A 14,112-nucleotide genomic window follows, 5' to 3' on the forward strand; every position below is an offset into this window, starting at 1 on the left:
ATAATAATAATAATAATAATAATAATAATAATAATAATAATTTTTTTCAGATGGGCTAACTACTGATACTTAATTGGGGTAGTTTGCTAAAAAGGAAGAGTGCACGGCAACTTTCAATAATAATAATAATAATAATAATCATCATCATCATCATCATAATCATCATAATCATAATTTCTGTCGATTTTCTGATCATCGCCTTAAACTTCTTCGGTGGCACAAGGGCGATAAATAGACGTCCCACAAACAGCCAGTTGCCGCGGTCGTTGGCTGTTATCCTCAAGAACAGCTTGTTTCAGTGTTGTTGAGTCTCCAGCTTGGTAAGACAGGTTTCGTTGATACTAACTCGACTTTTCTCGTTCATTTGCGTTTGGGGTCTCGGCCGTGCTGTACTGGAGGATCGTTGGTTTCACTGTGTTTGGTTTTATGTACAGTCCTCCGCAGGGATGATTCTCTCATTGACGGACTTTTGTACGTTTTCAAAGTAAGGTGCTTCTATTTTATTTCGGTGTTTTCTCGCGAGTATCGTAACTCTTGCAGAATAGGAAAGTAGTTCTTTTTTTTTTAAATTTGCCTTCTAGGATGTTCTTCACTTCAGGCGGTATTTTGTTGCATAGTCTTGGTGCGCAGTGTACAAATGTTCTCTAGCCTGACTTACATTTTCTGCTAGGTTCAAATCGCATATTTGCTTCACTTGCACGTCTTCTGTTTACATTCATGCGAGGTCTAGAGAAGCTTGAGCAGTTTCTCAGATATGTCGTATTGTGAACAGACCTTGTAAGATTTTAGGCGTTCAGGCATGCTTCAAGGATTGTTGGGTTGGCGAGTGGATACTGATACCAGTTTTGCCTCATATTTCTCTATTTAGATTGTGGTACTTGAGCCGTGAGAGTTGTCGTATGAAAGTTTTCAGTTTGCGGGCTTTGTATCTTCAAATGTTGGTATTTTCGATTTTCGTTGTAAATTCCCACAATAACTGTTTAAAATGTTTTGTTAGGTGTTGTAGATTGCCTTTTAACATGGTATTTAACAGTTTCGAAGCATATTTATTACTAAGCTGAACTAGATTGCTTTGAGTGGTTATTCTATGCAATTTGGTTTTATACTAGCAATCTTATACAGTGCTACGGATATTTTTTTAACTTTATACTGCAGTAGAGCAAGTGTACGGTGCAATAGGGTTTAAAGTTTCTTGATTATCAGGCCTAACTCGACTACCATAGCCTTCCTAATATGGGGTATCTTAAGTTGACAAACTTAATTATTGTAGGGTTAAGTGGCTATAACGTAGTAATAACGCTCAATATTTATAAAGCCTTGCTTGCTGCTCCTTGCTCTAGTATTATAACTTATCAGATGGCCCAGCTGGTTGTGACCAATAGTCAGCCTTTGGTTCTTTCCACTTGCTAGAACATTTTGGGATTTATTATGTTTTCTTATTTCAGGTCAGGGTGTCGTTAAATAAGCGTGCCACAATGAATTATTGGATTGTCATGGATGTACCGATACCTTATGACTGAACAGGATTAACGGGTGAGTAGGCGTTTCTTTATTTTTTAGTTGAGTGACGACAGCAACCCCCCAAACATATCTTAACGTTTTCAGAATCAAAAATCTTAGTTTTTCATTTTAAGTTTAGACTTTGTTTTAATGGATTTGGTTTTTTCAGATTCAAACCTTAGTTTTTAGAATAGTTTTTTCTTTAAAATTGCAAAAGTTAAGTTAAAACTTTTCCAGCTTTGAACATTTAAAGGAATTTTAGGATTAGTTTCAGCTTCAGAACTTTAAATTTTTTCAGTTATATTTTAACATCAAAAGTTTGTGTGTTTAGTAAATCTAGTATTTTTTAAGTTAATGGATTTAAACTTTTTTATATTTAAAATTTTGCAATATGTGGTTTGATCTTGTGATTTTAACTAGTTTTTTCTCATTTCTGAGAGTTTGTGGAGTAAATCTAGTATTTAGTGGATTTAAAATTTTATATTTAAACTCTTGCCTTATGTGGTTTGATCTTGTAATTTCAACTAGTTTTTTAGAATTGTAAAGTTTCGTTAAGCTTCTATTTTGGAATTTTGAAGTTTTTGAACACTTTGATCTTGTAATTTCAACTAGTTTTTTTAGAATTGTTAATTTCGTTAAGCTTCTATTTTGGAATTTTGAAGTTTTTGAGCAGAATTTTTAAAGCTCTTGAGTAATTATTTCGACTGCAAAAGTTTATTTTGCGTATAGAGTAAGTAAGTTTTGCGTATAGAGTAAGTAAGTTTTGCGTATAGAGTAAGTAAGTTTTGCGTATAGAGTAAGTAAGTTTTGCGTATAGAGTAAGTAAGTTTTGCGTATAGAGTAAGTAAGTTTTGCGTATAGAGTAAGTTTTGCGTATAGAGTAAGTAAGTTTTATGATAGAGTAAGTAAGTTTTATGATAGAGTAAGTAAGTTTTATGATAGAGTAAGTTTTGCGTATAGAGTAAGTTTTGCGTATAGTTTGAAAGTTTGTAGAGTAAGATTTTTTAATTTAGTGGATTTAAACTTTTGCCTTGTGTGGTTTGATCTTGTAATTTCAGCTAGTTTTTTTTTTTTAGAACTGTAAAGTTGCGTTTTTTTAGAATTGTGAAGTTTTGTCAAGTCTCTATTTTGGAATTTTTAAGTTTTTGAACACAATTTTTAAATCTCCTGAATAACTGTTTCAGCGTCTAAATTAAGTTTTGCGTCTAAATTAAGTTTTGCGTCTAAATTAAGTTTTGCGTCTGAATTAAGTTTTGCGTCTGAATTAAGTTTTGCGTCTGAATTAAGTTTTGCGTCTGAATTAAGTTTTGCGTCTGAATTAAGTTTTGCGTCTGAATTAAGTTTTGCGTCTAAATTAACTTATTCTTTAGCCACTTCCGAAGTCCACCTTTGCCGGGGTGGCGGTGCCACCTGCCAGGCAAAGGTGGACTTTCATGTTGTGCATGGTGACTTTGGTCACCATGCACAACGGGAAGTTCCAAAAAAAGCATGGTGACTTTTGTCACTATGCACAATAGGGATTTCAAACCAACCAACTTTCTTAGGTTAGAACTGCAAGGTTGATAGTTTGTGCAGCTAGGACTTGATGGGAAGTTAGATGTGGAACTTGAAATATAGGATAGGCTAGAATAGTTTGAGGAACGTGCTAATTTTATGTAGATGGAGGGGTTAGGATATATCTCATAAGGTTCCTGGGAATAAACTGGGGTAAAAAACATGAGTCAGACCTAGGGAGACATTTGAAGTGAGTTATTGATAGCAGAGGGTATTACAGAACTTGAGCCCTTTGTTTGGTCATGATGAAAGTTTGAATGTATTAGTGCAGCTGGGAGTAGGTTGGTTTAACTCTTTGATATAGTTTTATAACTTAATTTCATTCACACTATTAGGTAGGAACTAGACAGGAAATAGGTGGATCTTAACGATTTGGGATGTTAAAGAACTTGACACAGATGTCGTGGACTTGTCAGGTATTCTAATAGGCTGGTTAATAGTGGAAATTGTAATTCAAATTTGGGCAGTCTTAACGTAGTTTCGTCAAATGTGCTCAACACCCTCACCCGCACCCCTTCTTACTCTTCAAACAAAGCTTTCATGTTAGGAAATAGTTCAGATTGCATTGCATATTTTCATTGACCCCTACCTTCATCCACCTTTCCTCCAGCGCAGAAGCTTGCTTCGGGAACACTTTTCTTATTCTGAATTCCCCAACTTAAATTTTTCGTCCCGTGGGGTTGTGCAGTTTCGTCCTTTAGTATAGTCTTAAGGAAATTGAAAGTTGCCAGATAGTAGTGCTTGCATTGCATGGCACTTTTCATAATTACGTAGCACTGTTAGATGCTGTTCTTTCAGTGTTAAGATTGGTGCCCTATTAAATATATCTTAAAGGATGGCACTCTATCCTTAGGTCTTTTTGGGGAGTTTGAAGGAACAATGGTAGTAATATATGGGTTAATGTGAAAGTTGATGGCAGTTTGAAGTAACAATACTAATACAGGGGCTTGTTAATGGGCAAATTTACTCACACGGTATAGTATTAATTACAATATCCTTAAAATAGCTACTGGGACTACTGGAAAGGCTGTTTTCTCTTTTAAGAGGGTAGGTTATGTCCTGGAAACTTTTAGTATATTCTGAAGTCAAACTACTTTTCTTATGCACAGGCTCTTGGTGTAGCTGCAGCAGACCATAACATCGACACTAATACTAATGGAAAGCAACGCTTTTCGTTAACACTGAATATCCTGTGAGGATTCGAAGCACCCTGAATTCGTTTACCCAGACAACAAGAACTCAACTTGTAGACGCTATGCATGTCCTGTGACGTTTCGAAGCGCACTAAATTCGGTTACCCTGACAACTAGAACTCAACTTGCAGACGCTGTGCATACCCTGTGAGGTTTCGAAGTGCTCTAAATTCGGTTACGCAGAACCTACTATACATTTTTTTTAATCTGACTACTTTGGATATGTAATAGTATTTACATGCATGGAGACCAGCTTAATATATACGTCTGTAAACCTTTGTCCATTTCTTTAACCCCAAAAGACAAAGAATGTCCTATGAAATAAAGGGAATGGCAGTTTCTGGTTGGTTGCTTAACGGAAGTGTGATGGGGAAATTGAGAAAGGAAGTAACTGAAAAAAGGTTTTTTAATTCTGAAGAGATTCTAGTATATTAACCTCTAATTTTGGTGTTTACTTGCAGTAGTATAGGCAGATTTAATCTTCCCTTTTTAAAGGGATATTGTATTTTGACCCCTCTGATTACAAGAATAATTAATGATCGCATTCGGAAGAACACTTGTAAAGGTGACTTGAGCGATAATAGTTGAAGTGAAAATTTACTTTGACATGAGATACCGCCAAGAAAGTATTAAAGGATCTTCGGGGTTGAATTGGGTCATGTTTGCTATGTAGGGGTTTATAGTTTGTAAAAAAATTGGGCATGAAGGACTTTTTCGATACTGAGTGTAATTTGTCTCGGGAGTGGTTTTCCCAAGTTACTATGACGATGGTTACAACACAGGCTTTAGCGTTGGCCTTTAATGTATCGGATAAGTGAGGCGATAGAAATTCAGGATTTTTGCGTTTTAAATAGTTGGTGGCCGTGTCTCTGGCTCTAAAGTTTTTAAATGTTAAAATTGCTCAAAGGATTTAGAGAGGATGGGGTTGTTTTTCTGGTTCGCTTTAGAATTGAGAGCGACAGGACAAAAAAAAAAAAAAATCGGTCTTCCTTTTATTTTGGCTACGATCCGCAAACTTCGGATAGCTAATTCTGGCTTTACATCTGGTTTTTGTTTGTGTACCTCCACGAAGCATCCTTCAGTCTTTATATACAAAAAGAAAAGCCAGAAAATATCAAAGCATTTTTTTCGTCGGTTTGAGATTTCCTTCCATAGAGTAATAACTACTGCCAATAACTACTGCCAATAATTAACCAGCCAACTACTGAATTACCCGCCGACCGATGCAATTATCACTTGAAAAAACGTCCTAAAACACTTCTGCTTCTTCTTCCTTACTGATTCGCACAAATGATTGGTGCCAATTTGCAGGATTTTGATATTTTGTCGCCCAAATGATATATTGATATATCCGACCCAAATGAATTGCGCCCGAAAAAAAGGCCACATTTTACGGTGGACAGTAATAAAATCACAGGAATAAAGTCACGAAGTCATGATTTTATGGTAAACTTGTAAAAATCAGAACAAATCTCTAAACTTTTTGTATATTTTTTGTGAACGTTCTGATCTGTAAAATAGTTGAGTAAAACCATAGGTTTACATCCTAGATAAATAAGAAGCAGAAAAAAATTGCAATTATGCTTAATTATTGCAAATGAAAGCTGACTTTTTGCGAGGCACCAAAACCAATGATAAAATAGAAAACATTTTTGTGGAAACCTTTTTAAGTCTGGAATAACGCCACATGTACTGAAAGTATGAGTATATCATGTGAATGTCTTCATTAAAATTGTTTCAGGGATGTATGTACACAGCAAAAGTAAGCTACAGTTACTTAATGTTCCTTACTTGACCTAGACAGCAGAGAGGATTAGAGTATCCAGGTGGCAGAGTATGGACAGCAATTATAGGCTTACAAGATCACCGCATTTTGTGAACAAATTACGTATATAGGTGAATTTGCTCGCTGTAGATAAAAACCTTTACTGCTCTCCGTTGCTGAATTTATAAACTCGAGTGACGACAGATAGATCCGCATAACCCTGCCTTTAGGCTGAATATAGATTCGTATGTACTTCCTTGCTTCTAGGAATGTAACACCATTAGCTAGGTATAAATGTCTTTGTCAATATTGTAAATACAGACAGCTGTTTACACGAGAGGCAAGAAGTAGCGTGTTTCTACTGGAATAGGTTTAGCTTTGTACTGAAACAAGTGAAATGTTTAAATGGGAGTCACTTAAGTGTGTGCCAATGCCCAAGATATACCACTTTTCCTTAGATGTGATGTTAAGATCATTATTATTATTTTTTTAAGAATGTTTTGAAGTTCAAAATACACACGCGCGCGCGCGCACACATATATATAACGGAGTCTGCGTAAGACCTTCCCATGAGATAAAAAGATAAAATGTTGAAAATTCGAGAACAAGTCAGTCAGTCCCAAATGGGCTAATCCGGTTAAATATTTTCACGTGTAATGCCATGACATACAGTATATACAATGATGTTATGTAAGTCATGTATTACCAGTTAACTGATTTAAAATATTTTACTTTAATAATTGGTTATGACTCTTAAATTGTGACTGACTTGATTCCCAGCAAAAATTGTGAATTTTCCCCTGTGACTTTATTACCGGTCACCACAAATTGTGACTTTTTTTCTGTGACTTTTTATCCTAGCCAAAATTACGACTTTTTCTGTGACTTTATAACCGGCCACCGTATAAAGACCACGAGGAAAATGACAGCAGGTGTCCAGGGAATAGTGACCCAGATTAGGAATGGGGATCTCCTTCCTTGTGGTCAAAAACAACTTTTATAATGCCACCTGGAATTTGGGTGTGCCGATCCGCAAGACCTTTAGTTTACAAGTGAAAAGGTGCTTTTACACCTGCCCACTCACTACATCATCTCCCAGGCAGCACTCCCTTCTCTAACTGCATGTAAAACGAATTAACCAGGTATCATACTGTACAATACCCGTATGTCTGGAATCAAATTTATCCAACTGTCAGTGGCTCTTGTAATTTACCTTTTATATCTCATAGAAATGAATTATGAGCTACAAATATCAATCACTTAGGAGTAGTTCTGTACCTAAAATTGTTTTATCCTGTGCGGTACGCACGCACACGTATATACATTTATATATATAAAATTTATGCAGGTGTGTGTGTTTGTGTGCGTGAACTGCCTAGGATAACAGAAATGATTATGAGCAGCAAATAATATAAATCAGTGTTAGAAGCTATTCTGTACCTAAGCTTTGATAATAATAAATTTAAGAAAACTGATGGATGATAATAAATTTAAGAAAACTGATGGAACATAATTAGCATTTAATGATGAACCAGCTAAATATAACACAGTACAAACCAGATGAATTAATAGAGCATTTAATGATCTGAACTTTCGCTCTGTGAAGTCCATGATGCGGTTTCATAGCGTTATTAAGGACCAAGATATATCTGGTATAGTGAGGTATTGCAGAGCCTCACGTGGGAAATAGAGTCCGCTGAATTAAGCATGCAGTCTGTAAGTGTGAGTGTTTTAATTTCCTGTTGACATAAAGCTTACGAAAGGGAGAATAAATCTTTGGGTAACAGTCTACTGCCTAAAATTTAGGCAATAGACCTATGGTCGAGCTAAGCATTTAGGCCCTAAATACTTAGCTCCAGCAAAAACTCCTCATATGTGTATAATATATATATATATATATATATATATATATATATATATATATATATATATATATATGTATGTATGTATGTATAACTACTATATTATATGTATATATAAATATATATATATATATATATATATATATATATATATATATATATATATATATATATATATATATATATATATGTATATATATATATATATACTGTATATATATGGTCAATTTCAGTCTACTATCAACCAACCGATTCATTTATGAATGGATACCAGCATCTACTGGGATTAAGGACAGTACATACGGCTAGTAACTAGAGCTCTAAAGACTCGTAGTTCTCAAAGATGACTTAACTTTTTCTGGTTTCATCCCCTCTATTATGAGGAAAAGGTTGCAATTAGTCGGGTCAGCACCTTTGATGCCCCATTTACCTATTCCTTTTCCATTACTTCAATGACCAAAATAAGGAGTCCATATGTACTCGACCTGATAAACGATGAGACAAAAAATGAAACTATCAAGGAGATTAATCTCTTAGCAAAACAGTTACCCACCCAACCTGTATCTTGTCCTTTCTAAAATGTTTCATCACTCCTGACCGTAACAATACGTCACTAGACTACAGGAGCTATCACTTTCAATCCTTCGTTTATGAAATTCTAATTATGAGTTCATTGCTCTTCGCGCACCTTACCGTGTAACACCAGGAAAGTTTTTATTTTTTCTTTCTTTAACAATCCCTTGTCAGCCAAACGACCCTGATCTTATTATCTTGCCAAGCATTTGACAAAATGCGCAACTCAAAAGTACTATCCACTTTAGTCCTGTCTTCCGCAGATCTTTGCTGTCCACGACATGCTCTACTAACCAGCCTCCTCTCATTATGACAGCTCCGGTTTTTATAAACTTGTTTCGAGGGCGGCGAGGGAGTCGCAGTCTGAACAGGCCATATTGAGAAGTCTGCCATTGTATTCAGGCTGTTAGGTCGAAGTTAAACTAATACGAGACAGCCTGCCAACGAGCTAATTTAGGGTAGGTGTTAATGGGAGGGTTGCGGGTCAGAGGTCGTCGTGTTTGTTGTATTCATCGCGTGTAAAAGTATATTTTCTTATGGGGTCAAACCAGACCAGTTCAATCCTCAGCACGTGACATATATCATGTACGTGATCTAAGCGTCTTTCTCCTAAATCATCAAATTAGATCTTATTATGTGAGGAGGGGCCTGTTTTGGTTTACAAAAATAGCATTAATTTCAAAACCGTCATTAATTAATATTACCTCCCCTATCCAAACGAGAATAGCTTTAATTTTCATACATTTTGACCTCTCCTTATGGGGGTCAGATTCTCCTTGCATTCATGTAGATAACGCCGATCTTTAGGCCAACAAGTTGAATGTTCATAATTTTTCTTATATATATATATATATATATATATATATATATATATATATATATATATATATATATATATATATATATATATATATATATGCATGTATATATTTGTGTGTGTGTGTGTAGGGTTTAATTACAGAGAAAAACAATACACTGGTCGCTGCCATGTATATACTGTACTTTGAATGCTTAATCGTGGATAAATCTCCTATGCAGCAACCAATGATTGTGATTACTTTCTCTTGTATCATACCATGACTCTTATGAATAAGTCTTACAGCTGGGTCACATTTCACTATGTAATGCCCTCATCAGTCCCTCTTCTCTTCCACATCTTTAGCATACACTTTTCGCTGGCTTCCTTGTTCCATCTAGTTTGTGGCTGACCTGTACAATAGTTATACCATTATCCATTCTAATTCCCTCCGAAAACAACTGTAAATTAACTGTTTCCATTCTTCCGCCAACCTTATTAGCATTCACGCACTGATATTACTTCCGATCTCTTTTATTACATTTAACAGTTTTTCATTATTATCCCACATCAGTGCTGCATAATGCAACCATCAGTCATCCCAGACTTCATTCACAGAACTTCGCACTTGCGTACGTCAAATGTACTCTTCCTAAATTTTAGTATCTCTTCATTCATAAAGAGACTACATTGCCATGAAAATATCGCACCCTCTCTTCGCGGGCTCACTTTTACACCAAACCAGGCATTCTCTTATCTTCATATTATGCTCTCAAAAAATTACCCCATGGATCCTCAGTGCCATCCGCACTGCATACTTATTTCTATCGTAACCAGTTCTTTAGTCATTTTACGTACCAATCAACTTTTCTTTACTCCCAAACTCCTAGCATAAGCGTTTCAAAATGTCACTTAATTTACAGAGTTTCATGCATACATGCATACTTGCACACACATATACTTACGTACGTACACACACATAGATATACTGTATATATATATATATATATATATATATATATATATATATATATATATATATATATATATATAGACTAAAAATTGGTTACATACATTGACTAAAAAAAAAGTGGTTACGATAGAAATAAGTGTGTGTGTATGTATATGTATATATATATATATATATATATATATATATATATATATATATATATATATATATATATATATATATATATATATATAATCATTTATTGTACAAATGTTTAATATCCAATTCACGCTACCTCGGAAATATCCCCGATGAGGAATTATTACCGGAGGTGACTTTTATAAGTGATAAATGGATCGGTACCACAGGGTCTCCATCCCTCGACCCAGTACCTTCCAACAACTCCAGTCGACGGTCAAACCACTGCACTGAGCCACCAAGAGAGGTATATAAGTTAATGCCGAATCTGCCGTACTTATTTACCCGTCGAGAGCGGCGAAATTATACTTGGCTTCGACATTAACCCACCTACACTATGCTCATTGGTACGTTTGGAACCTGCAGCTCTTATTATGAAATTTTTATCACACCGTGGTTTGACCGTCGACTAGGGTTGCTGGAAGGTACTGTGCCGAGGGATCGAGACCCAGCAGTACCGATCCATTTATCACTTATGAAATTCTCCTTCGGTGATAATTCTTCATCGGGGATATCCCCGTGGTAGCGCGAATTGGATATTAAACATTTGTAGCTTAATGATTGCATATAAATCATGAAATATAAGGGAGCCCAAAGAAACGCCAAAATGTGGAAAATAAAGACTATATTTTCAACATTTTGGCGTTTCTATGGGCCCTTATATTTGATATATATATATATATATATATATATATATATATATATATATATATATATATATATATATATATATATATATATATATATATATATAGTATATATATGTATATAATATATATAATATACAGTATAATGTATGTAAAAATAATGAAAACGTGTGTGTATGTATGTTGTGTTGCGTAAGTATAGTGATGTTGATGTTTTCAGATGTATGTTGCTTCTGGGTTTGCCTGAATGAAGTGTGCAGAAATGTAAGTACGTGGTTACGATACGTATCTATAATTGTGTCTATGAGTGTACATTATTTATATCTATATATTTTGTCCAATTTAGAGGAAACGTTGTATAATTAATAATAATAATGCATCAGGTATACATTAATCTTAATTTTTCTTATTCCACATAAAAAGACCGAATGAAATCAATAACGATGGTCGCATGCGTGGTTGAAATACTCATCTCTTCAAACATATCCACTTTACAAGTTTCCTAATTTGATAAAGCCTGATGATTGCCGTTACTGTTACTGGATTCAACTTTTACTAGGTGCCTCTTCGGAAAAATTTATGAGGGGAGTGCAGGTTTTTTCGAATTGTTAGAAAAAATAATAGAAAGCTTAAGCCGGACAGATGAATTATAAAGTTATGTAAGTATGAGCGTTTTCTGTGTGATTAATTTCATATGTACGTGTGTATATATGTATATATATATATATATATATATATATATATATATATATATATATATATATATATATATATATATATATATATATATATATATATATATATATATATATATATATATATATTATTTATTTATATATATATATATATATATTTATTTATTTATTTATATATATATATTTACACACACACATATATAGTGGTATATTGATACTGATATCAAGTTGTAGATAGTTCATCAAATTATCCACCATAAAATAAGAAAATACATGTCATCAATAATTGGCAATCTTTGGATATTTGTTACACAATGTTCATCATAAGTCAATGAATAATGTTCAGTAAAGACTCTGTTTAGCAACTTTAGCATGAAACAGGTGACGTTGACCTGTAAGTACAATGAGAATAATTTCACCTTTATACCGTGATGGAAAGCCAATTTTCCTTAATAAACCTGAATTTCGCCCGGGTTACTATGTATGCAAAAATTTGCTGCAAAGCACCACGTATATTTTTCAAAAGATGGATAAGAACAGCAGAAATTCAGAAAGCCTAGGTAAGGAGACTATTAAATGATTAGCGACTTACTACTATATTTTGCTCCATTGTTAAAATGCATTTCAAAGAGAGTGCTCGGCTTCTGATCGAAAAAGATTGCGAGACGTACGTGATATTTATTGTCACTGTATGGAATGGAGTCGAGGTTTTAAACGTTTTATGGCATGACCATCAATCTTCGTATTTTCTTGAGAGATGTTTTCGTGTTGGATAGTAAATTGGTAAATCGTGAATATATCTGATTGTTTAAAGCAGAAACAACCAGTGGAATACATGGTGCACCTAGTAAGGGAATGAAAGTGCTTGAATTTAGCCATCCGTTAAATGACGAAATTCTAAAATTCCTCCATTTCACACGTGTTCATTTAGTGAACTGTCAAAATAAAAAAATAAAAAAAACGTTCAAGCGTATAATTGCAGATATGTTAAGAATACATAATATGATTCTGTAAAAAGTTAAATTTGAATCACTCTGTATTATTTTCCTTGCCCGAGCCAAACAGATATGTACTGCTTATTGAAAATCACAATATTAATTTAGTATTACAACCAAAATGTTTATGCTAATCTTGAAATCTAAGCAAGTTCTAGATTACTTTCAAGTACACAAGAATTTATGCGTCATCTTGGCGGTGACTTTAATTCCCCTTTTTATTGAAGAGGGCTATCAAAAGTAGTTTTCTGTAAACAAATATTTTCAAGCAAAAGTGGCGAATACATCTCTACTAGAAGCAAAAAGAGGCATCGTACAGTTTTATAAGGAAAACGAATCAATTTTTCTGCAGTTCATTCAGAGCATTACCATAAGTCGTACATAGGTGAAACTGAATTCTTCTCCTCCTCCAGAAAGCTTGACTACTTAGTTTCCGTTACTCAATTATTTTCACTCCTGCTTTAAGACAATTCAAAAAGTGGATGAGTACGCTTTAAGTTATCTTAAGTAAGTCAGCTTTTCAACTATATATTCTTGTTTATTATAAGGGCACCGAAATTTGTTTTCACTTTTACCAAAATAGCTTTTCAATTTCAGTCCAGTTTCCAAAAGCAGTTACCTACGCAGGACTGGAAGCCCCTCCCTTTAAAAAAAAAATATCTAGCTATTGATTTTTTATTTGACTTCTCTTACGTAATTCGGACCGACCTTGGCACGAGGATGTTTATCTTGTCTTAAAAGTGGTCACACAACTATCAGAAGTGAGATGCGAGAATGATTTACGACTGCCTTAATCTGAGTCGTAAGGTTCATTCGTCTTTCCGTAGGATTTGAGGAACCGGTCGCACACAGAACCTGGCTCCTAAACATGTTAACAATTATTCCGAGTCTATATATCTATGCATGTCAAGTTTAGAGATGAAACTCTCGGACGTTCGTTTCATTAAGGTATCTTAAAAGGTTAGTTCATGAATACAGCGGTTATGCTTATTGCGTCTTCTCATCAGGTGTAACAAATTCCCAGAGGTCAAGATACTTGTGAGTTATAAGATGAAGAGAGAAACTGAAGAGACTTCCAAAAACTAATTATTATAAAAAAAAGAATTATTTTTCATGACACTACACTGAGAGAGGAACTCTTCTAAATAATAATAATAATAATAATAATAATAATAATATTATTATTATTATTATTATTATTATTATTATTATTATTATTATTATTATTATTATTATTATTATTATATAAATATAGGCGAGCTGTTAGCACGCACCTCCAATGAAGAGAAGTCCGCAATAAGGAAAATAGAAAAGTCTTCCACAAAATAAATGCAGCTGAAGCAGCAATATAATATTCAATAAAACCTGTATAAAAGAGGGTC

General features: G+C 34.2%; 1 long non-coding RNA gene across 1 annotated transcript; it reads left to right on the plus strand.

Annotated features, from left to right (window-relative positions):
* The first annotated feature begins 344 nt into the window (after window positions 1-344).
* LOC136843107 (uncharacterized) lies at window positions 345-4,522 on the plus strand. Its single transcript, XR_010854451.1, has 3 exons — window positions 345-484; window positions 1,446-1,533; window positions 4,164-4,522. It is a non-coding gene; the product is annotated as an uncharacterized lncRNA (long non-coding RNA).
* The last annotated feature ends 9,590 nt before the right edge of the window (window positions 4,523-14,112 follow it).

This window comes from Macrobrachium rosenbergii, chromosome 11 (genome assembly GCF_040412425.1).
Source record: "Macrobrachium rosenbergii isolate ZJJX-2024 chromosome 11, ASM4041242v1, whole genome shotgun sequence".
NCBI classification, from domain to species: domain Eukaryota; kingdom Metazoa; phylum Arthropoda; class Malacostraca; order Decapoda; family Palaemonidae; genus Macrobrachium; species Macrobrachium rosenbergii.